Genomic DNA, 15,887 nt, shown 5'->3' with positions numbered 1-15,887 from the left:
CCAAAATTGGGGGAAGTGCCTTGGTATATGTATATGTGATGAGGGTACACTTACATCATCCAAATGTTCCATTTTCCCTCAAAATTTCCTTCATTTACATTTTAATTCTAATCAAAAACAAAATTGAAACTTTATTAGAAGCAAAGTAATTATTTTGTTTGCTATTTAAAAATGATATCATGTAAAAATACTTTAAAAGCTTTTTATTTCAAAAACACTTCATTATACAAAAAACAAAGAGGTTTAGACCATTTTCTATGCACAGTATATAAATTAAATTTACAATGATTCAAGTAATTGAAATTGGACCAAAAATAAAAAAATTCAATTGAATTATTTTTGGTAAGTGGCCATTTTAATGACATCAAAATTGTATGCAACTGAATCGAGAGTTTTCTTTAAACTCCAAACTTGGTATTTGCATGATAAACTGGTTTTTAATCATTTCGCTTCTTAGAAAGTTTCTGAACATTCTAGGGCTCTTTCTGTATATAGTATTTTGACTAGGTTAATTTCTTCCTTTTTTTATTGTGATTAAAAAAGAGAGAAATGAAAGTACAGTTGTCATAAATCTTTGACAGGAGTTTGCCATTTACTCAAAATGAGGACTAGACGGACGGGGCTGTTTTCCAGAATCACCAACAAATGACGAGAAGGATGGACCTCAAGAAATCTTATTGTCATTACTTTCACTGACCCTTTTTCTTTGGTGAGTTTCCTTAATCATTCATGTTATAACAAAGCCTTATTTACAGGAGGCAGATCCCAAGTTCTTATTTTATTGTCGTTTGATGAGGGGCAATAGGGGACAGACAACAGTACAGGTGTTATAAGTCTTTCAGAAGAGTTTGCTTTTTTTGCTAAAGTAATGTAACCAAATTGGGAAATATTCTTCCTAATCAAGTTGTTGAATCAGTAAATGTTCAAACTTGCAGCAAATGTTTTTTTATGTTGAACAGGCCTCTTTTTATAGTCTATATATGAAATTTGTTTTACTGTTGTTACTGTTTTTAAAATATATTTTAATTGTTCATTACTTCTCATATTGTTTATTGATGTCCTTATTTCCTTTCCTCACTGGGCTATTTTTCCCTGTTGGAGCCCTTGGGCTTATAGCATCTTGCTTTTCCAACTAGGGTTGTAGCTTAGCTTGTAATAATAATAATAATTATAGTAATAATAATAACAACAACCAGATAAAAGTGATAATGATTGAATAGTTTAATATTTTCCTTTTCTATTGTATTACAGAATGGTGTGTAAGGGAAGAACAAGAGTACAGCGCAAGTTAGAGGTCTATAACGGCTGTAGCAGATAACAACAAGGACAGAGCTCAAGAAGTCTTATTTCTCATTACTGCCACTGACCCAGTATTGGTGAGTTCTCATCAATGTTTGTGTAATAACTTAATAGGTTCCAAGAAACTTCATGAGTCAGATTTGGTTAAACTTGTGCCTAGGGTAAGCATCATCTAACTCGCAAGCCTACAATTTTCAGCTGAAAAGGTCAACAAATAGTCCTGTTTTATATTGCAAATGTCGACTTGCATACTGTATTAAATTATAAATTATATTGTTGTATTACAGTATTGATACAGTAACTGAAATTTATGATTTCATTTGGATTTTTTAAGTTGAGGACCTTCTTTAAGTTAGGTTTTTTGAGTAGCAATATTTTTCATAATGTTTTCTTATCTGGAATGTTTTTTTTTTCTAAATTAAAGCTTGGTAATAATTAGAAGTGCTAGTAATTAAGCCTTTGTGCACTCTAGAAATTGTTTAAACAATTCTTCTTTGCTCAAGGGGTTAACTACAGCACTGCAATTGTTCAGCGGCTACTTTCCTCTCGGTAAGGGTAGAAGAGACTCTTTAACTATGGTAAGCAGCTCTTCTATTGTTCTCTAGTCTTGAGTAGTGCCATAACCTCTGTCCCATGGTCTTCAACTGTCTTGGATTAGAGTTTTCTTGCATGAGGGCACACTTCTATCTCATTTCTCCTCCTCTTTTTTTTCAAGTTTTTATAGTTTATATATGAAAGATTTATTTTAATGTTACTGTTCTTGAAATATTTCATTTAATTGTTAATTACTTATCTCGTAGTTTATTCATTTCATTATTTCCTTTCTGTACTGGGCTATTTTCCCTAATAAAATGCTTGGGCTTATAGCATCTTGTTTATCCAACTAGGGTTGTAGTCTAGCAAGTAATAATAATAATAATAATAATAATAATACTGATAATATTGTTGATAATAATATTATTATTCTGTAGTGGAACTTCAAGTAGTTTAACTAAGGTAAAATAGGATTTCTGAATTGACAATTGGCGTGATGTTCTCGTCATTGTTTATATATTAAATTTCTTATTCTTGATCTAGATAATCTCTGTCACTGTCGTTCAGGTAGTCCATGATAAGATTTTTCATAATTCTGACCATCCTCTACATTCAGATCTTCATGGACAGTTCCATCCTGTTCGTAATTCTAGGCATGCAGTTAATTCTAATAGTCAGGCCCTCTTTATAATGAGGTTCAATACTACACAGTACTCTAGAAGTTTTATTCTAGCTATGACCAAGTTGTGGAATGATCTTCCTAATTGGATAGTTGAATTGGTAGAACTTCAAAAGTAAAAACGTGCAACAAATGTTTTCATGTTGAACAGGATGACTAAGTTTTTTATAGTTTATTTATAGAATATATTTTAATCTTAATATTTTCAAAATATTCTATTTTAATTGTTCATTACCTCTTATATCGTTTACAGTGAACCCTCGCTACTTCGCGGTTCGACAATCGCGGATTCACCACTTCGCGGGGTTTTTCCATAACCCATATATATATACATATCGCGGATTTTCCGGAAAATTCGAAAATACCGCGAAATCTGAAGACCCCCAAATACGATATTTTGTTACCTGTAATTCCATTAATACTGTAATTAGTAATATCTGCTCTTACTGATTGTTCATTGCATTACATATGATATATAATTCAGCACAGAAAGAAATAAAACACGAAAAGAGAATGTGATCATACGATAATTCAGTACGTAGTAAAATTAAATCGAACATGAAACGCAAATCAGATGCAGTCATACCATATTAGAATGGTGTGTACTGTAATGGATGTGCTTCTTTTCCATGAATCTTTTGTATGTATACGTACGTAGTACAGTACTGCATCCAATAATATTCTTTGTTGCAAAAATCACATTTCGAATAAGCGTACGAGAGAGAGAGAGAGAGAGAGAGAGAGAGAGAGAGAGAGAGAGAGAGAGAGAGAGAGAGAGAGAGAGAGAGAGGCGTAAAATAGCGTACGTAAATTTTTATTATTATTGTTATTATTATTATTATTGTTGTTGTTGTTAATAAAATTATTATTGTTATTATTATTATCATTATTATTATTATTATTACTGTACAGTATTATTATCATTATTTATTATTATTACGGTATTGTACTTAATCTACGTACGTTCAGTATGCGCGGGGCATCTTCTATGAGTAACCAACGCATCATAGTACTGTAAGACGGGTTGTGATTGGTTCAAGCGCTGATAGATGACGAATCAGAACTCAAGTTTTGTTATCTAGCCTGTGATTGGTGTTTTGCCCGCATCTTCTACCCGCAGCATCAAAGTTCTCGCGGGGCTGGATCGTTCACTTTCTCTTACCGCGTATCGCTGAGTAGACGTTCTTAAGTTTGTGAAGTTTAATCTGTGCTGTGTGCGACCTTTTTAAGTTGAACTTTTTGTTACAGTACTGTACGTAAATCCTACTGTAATGGCTCCCAAGCGTTCTGTTTCTCTTAAGGCTGGTAGTGAGCCTAAACGCCACCGAAGGATGATGACGATAGCTGAGAAGGTTACGCTTCTCGACATGTTAAAAGATGGTAGAAGTTACGCGGCCGCCGGCCGCCATTTTGGCATCAACGAATCCACCGTTCGCTATATCAAAAAGGACGAGGCGAACATTAGAAAGACGGCTGCAATCACCTTTAGCAGATCAGCGAAGCGAGTCGTTACAACGCGTAATAAAACGATCGTACGCATGGAAGGTGCTTTAGCTGTGTGGATTGCCGACTGCCGGAAGAAGAACATAGCGTTGGATACGAACACCATCCAAACAAAGGCTTTGAGTTTATATGAGAATTTTGCTGCAAAGGAACCTAAAGACGACGACGGCAACCATGCTGAAGATGATGATGATGCAGATGATCCTCAACCAGGGACATCCACTGATTCCCAGCCTCAGAAACGTTTTTCCGCAAGCAAAGGATGGTTCGCGAAGTTTCAGAAACGCTTCGCCCTGAAAAGCGTTTCCCTGCATGGGGAGTCTGCTTCCGCTGACACTGCCGCTGCTGAAACTTACGTGAACCAGACGTTCAAGAATATTATCGCCGAAGGTGGATACAAGCCAGAACAAGTCTTTAATATGGATGAGACTGGCTTGTTTTGGAAGAGAATGCCGTCGCGAACTTTCCTGTTCAAAGAGGAAGCCAAAGCCTCTGGCTTTAAGGCATTCAAGGATCGCGTTACCCTCGTGATGTGTGGCAATGCTGCTGGATTTTTGTTAAAGCCGGGGCTTATTTATAAGTCGAAAAATCCTCGCGCTTTGAAAAATAAAAATAAGAATCTCCTTCCCGTGTACTGGATGCATAATCAAAAAGCATGGATTACGAAGATGCTGACCTCCAACTGGTTCCACCAGTGTTTTATCCCGCAAGTCAGCAAATATCTCGTAGAGAAGGGCTTGCCATTCAAGATCCTTCTCCTTATGGATAACGCTGGTGGACACGCAACTGACCTGTCGCATGAGGGCATTCAGGTTGAGTTCCTGCCACCCAACACCACGTCATTAATTCAACCGATGGACCAGGGGGTTATCAGGGCGTTCAAGGCCCTCTACACGAAGAATACCTTGGCGGACCTCGTTGCGTGTGTGGATGCTGCCCAAGATGACGAGGATGAAGATTTCAACTTGAAGGCGTACTGGCGGCAGTACACCATAGCCACGTGCCTGCAGAATATTCAGAAGGCACTTCAAGAGATGAAACCTGCAACCGTGAATGCGAGCTGGAAGAAGTTGTGGCCCGATATTGTTTACGACGACAAGGGATTTACTCCGTCGGAAATCCAACACTCTGCAATACGGAAATCTGTGCAGTTGGCTGCCATAATTGGAGGTGACGGGTTTGGCGACATGACGACTGAAGACGTCGACGAGTTGTTGGACTGCCATTCCCAGCCCCTAACTGACGCAGACCTCGAAGACCTGACGAAATCGGCAAGTGAGGAAGAGAGTGATACCCAGGAAGAGACCCAAGAAAATGTCGAAGAAACGGGCTTAACATTAGAACGGCTTGCCAAGTTCTGCAACCATATCAAGGAGGCGAAAGAAATGTTACAAGAGTGGGACGAGGATATGGTTCGCTCGATGCAATTCTCCAACAAGGTCGATGACATCATGACTCCCTACAGGATGCTCTTGGATCGAAAAAAGAAGCAGCGGCAACAACTTCCGATCACAATGTTCTTCCAGCCTCGCAAAAAAGAGCCAGTTCCTCCTGCTAGTACGCCTTCGGAAGAAATTGAAGTTTCCCAGGAAGAAGTTGAAGAGGTGTCCCAGGAAAAGACACCTCCGTCTGAAGAGACGTAAAATACTATCATTGACTGCACAGTAGAACACATCATCAGCTTCATCATCATCATTTCTACTGTGCAGCAAATTCATCGCCATCACCATTCAAGTTTTTCTTCAACTTCTTTCGTGGTGAGTACAGTAACAATCTTTATTTTTTACTTTAATATTCTTACTGCCTGTTTTATAGTTTAGTAATGTACGTACTGTATGCATTAAGTTAAAGGGAAGGTTTTAAAAGTCTACATGTTGTAACCTATCATATTTTTTTTGTTTAAAATTTACATTTACGTACGTAAAACAATCTCTCTCTCTCTCTCTCTCTCTCTCTCTCTCTCTCTCTCTCTCTCTCTCTCTCTCTCTCTCTCTCTCTCTCTCTCTCTCTTCTCTCTCTCTCTCTCTCGTAAATTGTTTTCCTGCTTTGCTACGTACAATACTGTATAATTTATATTTGTAAGGTAACATATTTTGTAAATGCTTTTACTGTAAATACTGTATGTACTGTATCATTATTTATCACTATCATCATGCGCGTTAAATGCCTTGTTTGTTCTGAGCGTGGTTGTTTACTGAGCGTACACGCCGTCGTTTCAGGCGGCGTCATAAAGAAAAAGATTTCATTTGGAAGTCCTAAGAAAAATACGTAAACTAAAACATTGGTAATAAAAAAATCAACATACAGTACTGTATAATCAATATAATCGATGCAAAAACTAACCTATACATATATGTGTACACTAAATGAGTTTGTTTCTTCATTATGATCAGAGATGAACGTAAACAAAACATTGGTTGCCATTTTTTATCGTGCTTTTTAGGTGTTTAGGAAACGCATGATATAAAATCGCCTTTAATATTTGTGCCTGTTTTAGTTTAGGGTGCTGTAGTACATGCATTAAGTGTTCTGTACATTAAAGGGTGGTTTGTTAACAGTACTACGTACAAGGGAAGGTTTTAAAAGTCCGAATATACATGTTAAATAAATAGGTAAATATGATGTCACTACTTTGCGGATTTTCACCTATCGCGCCCGCGTCTGGAACCTATCTACCGCGATAAACGAGGGTTCACTGTATTTATTTCCTTTCTTCACTGGGTTATTTTTCCCTGTTGGAGGCCTTGGGGTTATAGCATTTTGCTTTTCCAACGGCAGTTGTAGCTTAGCTAGTAATATTAATCATTTTACTTTGTTTTGCATGACATATGAGGATACTTAATCAATCTGAGCTCAAACTTTGCCTCTACTGTAATGCATAATATGGCTATGGTGGACAAACGCCTTGATGTTAGTCAACTCTGTTACAATATCACCTCTAAGTTTGAAAGAGGAGACATGCAAGGGAATCTTACAGTGTATGATGTACAGTATTGCTATTGTTATTTTGAAGTTTCAATTACCTCTGGCTCTTGTAAGAAGTCAGTGTGCTTATCACTTGTATGTTAATTGGGTATGATTTTATTTGGATATTAGTCTGAAATTGAGAGTACAGTATTAATTATCTTAAAACTACCACGATTTTATTTCTGTCAGCTAACATCTTCATTTTTACCATATTAATTAATTCTGTACTGATGATTGCGATTAAAGCCTTTTTTTGCTTTGCCTCTTGGTTAGTTAACCCTTCATTTGAAGATAATCTATTGCTGTCTTTGAAATAAATTATCTATTGCTTGAGGGTACACTCGGGCACACTATTCTATCTTACTGTATTTCTCTTCCTATTGATTTTTTTAAAGTTTTTATAGTTTATATATGAAAGATCTATTTTAATGTTGTTACTGTTCATAAATATTTTATTTAATTGTTCATTACTTCTCATAGTTCATTGGTTTCCTTGTTTCCTCTCCTCACAGTGCTATTTTTTCCTGTTGGAGCCCTTATGGGGCTTATCGCATCCTTCTTATCTTACTAGGATTGTAGCTGCAATTGTACTACAATCCAGAACTTTTTATAGATTTGTTTACTAGGTTTCAATCAATCAGTTTTGAGTGCTCTTGTTTATAGAGCATTTGGATTTTGCAATACAGGTATAGGAACAGATGGTATTGTCAAAGTGATAGCATATTTTAAGAACTTGGCTTGAAACCTTAAGAAAATATTTGGTTGGTTAAATTGCAAGGCAAGTTTGTGATTTGATTTTAATGAATGATTTGAATTATAAATTAATTTTACATGAAAAAGTTAAACCTTCAAATTACTATGTGAGATTAATCTTCAGTTATTTCTACAATGGAAGCTTTCATTGATTATTTTTACTACAGGACTAATGTTGAAATTTCTATTTCAGGCAGAAGTAGTCTGGTTAAAGAAACCATTATCCAAAATTGAAGAGCGAAGTATGGGGAAATGTGTAAAGAAATGCTTATGAATAATCAAAAAAAGGATCGGATCGTCAAGCATGTTAACAAGTTTAAACTACACCTAAGCTATTTAGAAATTCAACATTAAAGAGATTTCCCCCCTTTATTGAATAAATTTTACATTCAAATCAGTGAAGTAGAATTTTTTTTTTTATACTATTGTGAAATATGTTTTTGAGGTAGACCTACCAAAGTGTTTTGTAAGAAAAATTGTTCCTAAAAAGGTATTCAATAAACTTATTAAACATTTAATTTAAATGATATCCTGCATTTAATTTAATGTGATGGCTTATATTTATAAATTTTGTTTTAAGTGAATAGAAATTTTATTCATTATACACTGCACCTACTTGCCAATTTCATATAAGTTTTTTATTATTTCTATGAACTTCCCCTGATGTTCATATTTGCTTCTCTCATTTCTGTGAACTTCCCCTGATGTTCATATTTGCTTCTCTCATTTCTGTGAACTTCCCCTGATGTTCATATTTGCTTCTCTCATTTCTATGAACTTCCCCTGATGTTCATATTTGCTTCTCTCATTTCTATGAACTTCCCCTGATGTTCATATTTGCCTCCCCTGATGTTCATATTTGCTTCTCTTATTTCTGTGAACTTACCCTGATGTTCATATTTGCTTTTCTCATTTCTATGAACTTCCCCTGATGTTCATATTTGCTTCTCTCATTTCTGTGAACTTCCCCTGATGTTCATATTTGTTTTTCTCATTTCTATGAACTTCCCCTGATGTTCATATTTGCTTTTCTCATTTCTATGAACTAACCCTGATGTTCATATTTGCTTTTCTCATTTCTATGAACTTCCCCTGATGTTCATATTTGCTTCTCTCATTTCTGTGAACTTCCCCTGATGTTCATATTTGCTTCTCTTATTTCTATGAACTTACCCTGATGTTCATATTTGCTTTTCTCATTTCTATGAACTTCCCCTGATGTTCATATTTGCTTCTCTCATTTCTGTGAACTTCCCCTGATGTTCATATTTGTTTTTCTCAATGCTTGCTTCCTTTTATAGATATTTACCCAAAAGCTGAACAATTTCTTGTTTTCTGAACTTTAAATGGGCTTATATCTCTAGTATAGTATAGAGACAAATAGGCAGGTTAGGGCAATAACTACAGCGTGGGTTGGCACACTCATCTCTAACTGTGTGTCGAGCAAAAAGAAAATTACCGTAGTCTCCAATTCGGAGTGCAGATATCTATGGTTATCTTATACACGATATCTTCGGATAGTCGTTCTGGGGGTTAGAACCCCGTGACACCTGATGGTATTTCTCTTGTAATATCACTCGCAGAAATATTATACAGTAGGAAGCTGCCGGAGGGAACTTCCATCAGGACGACATGGCTCGAGCCCCCCCCCCAAAAAAAAAAATTAACGTAGTTTCCAGATGGTTCATTTTTGTTTTATTAACATTTGTCACAAATACAGAAAATGTAGTCCAGCCAAAGCTCATGATTGTTTTGTTGGTAATTTTATATTGTGTACTCTAATACAGGGTAGAACAGATGTTTAAAAGAATTAATTTTGCTCTTTGAAGGGTTGAAGATGAGATGAAAGAGAGTACAGTGGAATTTTTTTGTCTATGCCAAAGGGACAGGACCAGATCAAATAGAATGAAAGTCCCGTACCGACTCATTATATTGTGGCAGTTATAGATGAATTAAAGAAAATATTTCCCAATTTTTATCTAGATGTAACTGACTGGCATATCTTACAATTTTTGTGACGTGTTCTTATGTTAGATAAATATCTATACATTTGGTGGGATGCACCAGATTGTTCTTTATTAAGGTTTTTATTTAATTGTATTACTGTAATCCTTTATTAATTTGGTCTGACTTCCCTCGTGCAGAGCATGTGTGCTTTTCTATAAATATTCTATATTTGGTACAGGTTTTGCTAGTTTGACATTCAGAGCATCTTTGTGTTTGGCTAAGTCAGTTGATCTAAATCACTCTAAAAGGAATAGATATCCTTTGAAATGTCTTTTGATAGAACTTAAATAAGACTAAACGGATTTTGAGCGAAGCGAAAAATCTATTTTTGGGTGAGATAGCCATGGCGTCCTGATGGAAGGTTCCTTTTTGGTAGCTTCCTTGGGTAAATAACTACTAAGATATTCCCAGAGAATTTAACCACAGGTTATCACAGAATTCTAACTTCTGGAGCGAGTATCCTAAAGGCTTCCCTTTTAAGACATCGTATATCAACAGGGGACGCATGTATTAACGCGCCACATAGCTATCTACACCCCGAACAGAGTTAATGCTTCGGTGTGTAAGGGCTGAGAATAGCTGGGAGCCGTTCCATAGCTAATCTCATTCGTGGCTACTACTGATACTCGAGACGTAAACAAACGGGCGCCATTGCTTAAATGACGTCACGTCCGTCTTTATCCTGAAGCCAGTTGCTTGCCCATCACCATGATACAGCAGAGCAGGGTGGGACCTTAAAACTGGACGAAGTAGCAGGGAGGGTCCATCAGGACGCCATGGCTATCTCACCCAAAAATAGATTTTTCGCTTCGCTCAAAATCCGTTTTTTGGGCTCAAGCCATGGCGTCCTGATGGAAGAATACCAGAGAATCAATGTATCGTGGTAGATTTTCCCCTAATAGTAAGTGCCAAGGTATTGACAATTTAGCATAGTAATCTTGGTAAAGAACCGTAGGGAAGAAGCATCCTGCCCCCCTTGGCAGTGAAGTTCCCACGGGCTATGCCGACGTCAAAGTGGTATTGAAGGGCTATTCATTCTGATAGAAGAACTTGAAGGACTTGGAAATGAAGCTGAATGTTTGGTATTTGTATAGGAACATTCTGAAAGCAGACTAGTGGTGGTTGGGCACTGTATGTCGAGAAGGATGATTCATCTCCAGGGTATGAAGAGTAAGTATTCGTATTGGAACATACATAATCAGAGTGAATATAAATTAAGAGTTAGTGTCTTAATTTCTCCATAACCATAAGGAAAAGGGGATAATAAAACTATGACAGGCATGTATTTCATAGTAAGTAGGAGCTGATTGAGACGCACAGATAATAAAATAGAAATTTTATTTCACAAATGCAGAAATTAAATAAATTACAGCAATAAGTAAAGTTCATTTACAGTAATTATAATGTACATAGTAATAAAGACTTGCTCTTGAATCTGAAAAGGAATTTCAAGTTTATTAGTAGGTACTCGTTCTCGAGGAACGCAAGTCTTGATTAAAACACATCATGCTCAGGGCATGCGGCACTTATGTGACAACTATGACATTTCACCTGGGATAAGAACAGTTATAAAAGCACTAAGTGTTTTCAACATCACTAATGTATCGCTCGAGGGTCAACATAGGCACCCGAAGAGTTAGAGTCCCAAGTAACTCACTGTTCTACGCAGAGTTAGGTGCAGGTTTCATAACACTACCTGCGGCTACCACAAAATGTTTGACTTCGTGCACTTGTTTCGCATAATGTTTAAAGAAAACGCGCGAGGACTTCCAACCTGTGAAGTTTTTAAGGCTTTCAAAGTCCATGCTCTGAAAGAAATTCAGAGATGATGCAACTTTCCTAGGATCATGACCAGCGGGTGTACTGTTGGGATCCGCTCTGCGAATGAAGTAGGTGATTTTCGCTCTTAATTGTTTCAGTGACAGGTCGCTGCCCGATGTTTCTCCTTTGAAGAGTTGGCCTCCACCAAAGTTCGAAGTTCTGCGAAGATAGACCTTGAGGCTCTCTACTGGGCATAGAGAGACATCTTCCTTCAGGGGGCATATTCTCCAGGGGCCCCATCTTTTGGTGGGTAATTCATTTTTGGCGAGAAACGTCGGATCAGGGGAGAGGGTAACGTCTCCTGTATCGGTAAACAGGATGTGTCCTTCTTCTCTTGATAATGCCACTATTTCGCTGACTCGAGCTCCTGAAGCAAGAGCAAAGAGAAATATAACTTTCTGAGTCAGATCCTTGAGAGGGCATAAATCATTATCCAAGTTGGAAGCGAAATGGAGCACCTTGTCTAGTGACCAGGAGATCGGTTTCGGTGGGGGTGCTGGGCGTAGGCGAGCACATGCTTTCGGTAGTTTATTGAAGATGTCGCTGGACAGATCAATTTGGAAAGCATATAGAATTGGTCTGGTCAAGGCCGATTTGCAGGTTGAAATCGTATTGGCTGCTAATCCCTGTCCATGAAGGTGAATAAAGAAGGACATGCAGAAATCAATTGTGATTTCTTTAGGATTTTTTGTCTTGACAAAGGAGACCCATTTCCTCCAGGATGATTCGTATTGCCGTCTCGTGGATTCGGTCTTGTATTCCTCTAGGAAGTCCAGACTTTTCTTCGAGATCCCAAACTTCTTCTTTGCGGCTAGGGAGAGAAAATCATGAGATGAAGGTCCTTGATTTTCGATGATGAAGCGAAGACAGTCGACTTCTGTACTTGTTGAGTGAGAACTGGGCCCGGGAGAGGGATCAGCTTGGGCTGCAGCTCCAGGACCAGGGGGTACCAGTTGCTGCGGGGCCGCTTGGGAGCCACTAGGGCCGCTGTCCCTTTGAAGGTTCTCAATTTGGAGAGGACTTTCAACAGAAGGTTGGTGGGAGGGAACAGGTAGATCTTGGACCATCTGTTCCAGTCCAGTGACATGGCATCCACTGCTTCTGCCTTGGGGTCCTCGTACGGGGCCACATACCGAGGAAGTTGATTGTTGTCGCTCGTTGCAAAGAGATCTATCTGAAGTTCTGGGACTTGGTGAGAGATGAAGGAGAACGATCTTGCGTCTAGAGACCATTCCAACTCTATCGGGTTTGTCCGAGATAGAGCATCCGCTGTCACGTTGCGGAATCCTTGTAGGTGAACTGCAGACAGGTGCCACTTCTTCTTCTCCGCCAGACGGAAGATTGGGAGAAGCACCTGATTTATCTGGGGCGATCTTGAGCCTTGGCGATTGAGACAACGAACTACCACCGAGTTGTCTAGGGTTAGACGAATGTGGATCGAGGGCGGCGGGGATAATTTCTTCAGAGTTAGAAGGACCGCCATGGCCTCCAAGATGTTTATATGGAACGTCTTGAACAGGGGAGACCAGGTGCCTTGAGCCTGTTTTTGGTGGGAGTGACCTCCCCAACCCTCCAGCGAAGCGTCCGTGTGGATGTTGAGTGATGGAGGGGGGTGATGAAGAGGAATGGACCTTTTCAGGGCCTTTGCTTCTGACCACGGCTTTAGGAGAAGTCGAAGTCTGTTTGGAAGCCGTCTCTTGAGGTCTCTTCGAGCGATGGATGCAGAACGTCTCCAGACTCCCGCGGCATCCTTTAGCTGTGCACGAAGCACTGGGTTTGTTACTGAGGCGAACTGTAGAGAGCCTAGAACTCGTTCCTGCTGGCGTCTTGAAATTCGTTTGGATTTCAGCAGTCGCTTGACAGACCCTGCTATTTCCTTCCTTTTCTTCTGGGGGATGGAAAGGCGGTGTGACTGAAGGTTCCATTGGATTCCCAACCACTGGAACTTCTGAGCTGGAGAGAGGCGAGATTTCTTCTCGTTGATCTTGAATCCCAGGTGTTCTAGGTACTGGGTGACTTTGTTGCAAGATTTTACACAATCTTCGGGCGATGGAGCCCAGACTAGCCAGTCGTCGAGGTAGGCCATCACCTGGACGTTTCGGAGGCGGAGCTGTTGTACTATGGCGTCCGCCAGCTTTGTGAAGATCCGAGGGGCCACGTTGAGGCCGAAGGGCATGGCCCGGAAGGCGTAGCTTTTCCTTTGGAGTCGAAATCCTAGGTAGGAGGAAGCGTGATGGTTCATTGGAACGTGCCAGTAGGCATCCGCCAGGTCTATGGAGACCGTGTAGGAACCTCGAGGCAGAAGGGTCCTTATCTGTTGAAGAGTCAGCATCTTGAACTTGTCGTTCGCTATGAACTTGTTGAGGGGGGATAAGTCCAGAATGACTCTGAGTTTGTCGGAGTCTTTCTTGGGGACACAAAACAGTCTCCCTTGGAACCTGGTGGACTTTACCTTCCTTATCACCTTCTTGTTCAAGAGATCTAGGACATATTCTTCCAGAAGGGGGGTTGATTGTTGGAAGAATTGCTGGAAGGTTGGGGGTGGTTGAGTCCAACTCCAGCCTAGACCCTTCTTGACGATGCTGTGTGCCCAGGGATCGAAGGTCCAACGATCCTGGAATTGGCGGAGTCTTCCTCCCACCGGAAGCACTTCATTGCTTCTGGTGTCCCGAGGGCTTGCTGCCTCGGCCGCTAGCTCCCTTTCCTCCTCTGCCTCTGGAGGGACGGCGAGATGCGTCTCTGCTTGCACCTCTGTTTGAGCCTCTACCTTTGGGACGAAAGGTAGTTGTCTGTTGCTCGAAAGCAGGGGTGAAGACCGGTGACTGTGACAACACCGGTTGGGTGACCAATTGAAAGGTCTGTTGTGGCTGAGCTGCCACTTGGGAGGTAGCGGGTCCCGGAAACTGACGTCTATGTTGACGTTGCTGGGGTTTCTGTTTTAGGGATTTCCTCTTAGGTTGAGGTCCGTCGTCCTGAGAGGGTTTCCTTTTTCTTGACATGCCCCACTTGTGGAGAAGGTTCCTATTCTCCGTGGCGGCTTTGTCAGTGATTTCCTTCACAAGGTCAGAAGGAAAGAGGTGTTTGCCCCAGATGTTGGAGGAAATCAGCCTCCGGGGTTCGTGTTTCACAGTGGCACCTGCGAACACGAATTCACGACAGGCTCTCCGAGCCTTCATGAAGTGGTACAAGTCCTTCATCACTGTAGTCATGTGGGATTTGGAGAGTACCATGTAGTGGTCTGGTACTCTGGTGTCACAGGCCATAATTTCAAGTTGGACTTGGTGAGACATAGATGCTGCGAGCCTCTCCTTCGTATCTTGTTCCCGACGAAGGAGGTGATCGTTGAGCTTAGGGAGGTCTTCATTAAACTGACGTCCGGCGACGTCAGGATCTAGCTTTCCCACGACGAAAGTATGCTGGATATCCTTCCAGTGTCGAGCGTCAGGGGGAGTAACTATGGAGAAGGGTCTGCACTCCTCCAGTGCAGGGCAGGCTTTCCCCTCCTCCACAGCCTTAAGGCACGCAGCGAAGGCCTTTTCCAAGAATGGAAGTACCGCATTTTCAGGTGCGACATAAGTAGGGTGCTTCTTGCTCAGGGCCGGAAGCTTAGAGCAGGTAAAACCCCTACTCTTGAATGTGTTGGCTAGCATAGCCTGGGCCTTCGCGAGATCGAACACTATCTCTTCCTTCGGTTCGGTCTCTTCCTTAGAGGCAGGTTCGGAACGAAGTCGGACGTAACAGTCCGGGTAGGCCTCAAAGTTTGGGAAGAACTCCACGTCTTCCAAAGGGACCGTGCCGATCTTGTCGCTGATAAAGATCTTGCCGGTCGCGATAACCATATGCTCAGCATACCTCCACGGGTTGGCATGTGAGCAAGCGGGGAGATCCTTAACCGAAATCCTCTTCGGTTCTCTGGATCCCATCATGGACCTGATGAACTCCTGATTCTCCTTTAACCTGTCGTCCATGACGGCTCTAATCAGCCGGATCATTTCTTGAGTGGAAGAAGAGGGATCCGGGGTCGTGGAGGTAGACGGGATAGATACTTCCGTCGGTGTAGGAGTAGGAGCGGAGATGGAAGGAGGAGCGACCTCTTGCTCCGACTCGGCGTATTCCACCTGGTCTTCGTCATCTTCAGCTCCTTGAGCCATAAGAGTCTTCTCCGTGTCTTCCGAGACGTCCGACATATGTTCGTCATCTTCAGAATCCAGGCGGCACTCGTGCATGGACTGAGCCATGACAACATCAGGTTCCACTGTAATTTGGACAGTGGGAATCGCATCCTTGGGAACCACAGAATCAGGGGAGGCCTTAGGGAACAGGA

General features: G+C 40.6%; 1 long non-coding RNA gene across 1 annotated transcript; it reads left to right on the top strand.

Annotated features, from left to right (window-relative positions):
• The first annotated feature begins 586 nt into the window (after positions 1-586).
• On the top strand, positions 587-8,269 carry LOC137622294 (uncharacterized). Its single transcript, XR_011040411.1, has 3 exons — positions 587-709; positions 1,252-1,376; positions 7,929-8,269. It is a non-coding gene; the product is annotated as an uncharacterized lncRNA (long non-coding RNA).
• The last annotated feature ends 7,618 nt before the right edge of the window (positions 8,270-15,887 follow it).

The sequence above is a fragment of the Palaemon carinicauda genome, chromosome 2 (genome assembly GCF_036898095.1).
Source record: "Palaemon carinicauda isolate YSFRI2023 chromosome 2, ASM3689809v2, whole genome shotgun sequence".
Classification (NCBI taxonomy): Eukaryota; Metazoa; Arthropoda; class Malacostraca; order Decapoda; family Palaemonidae; genus Palaemon; species Palaemon carinicauda.
The sequence above is the reverse complement of the archived record's forward strand: the minus strand, read 5'-3'. Positions and strand labels throughout refer to the sequence as shown.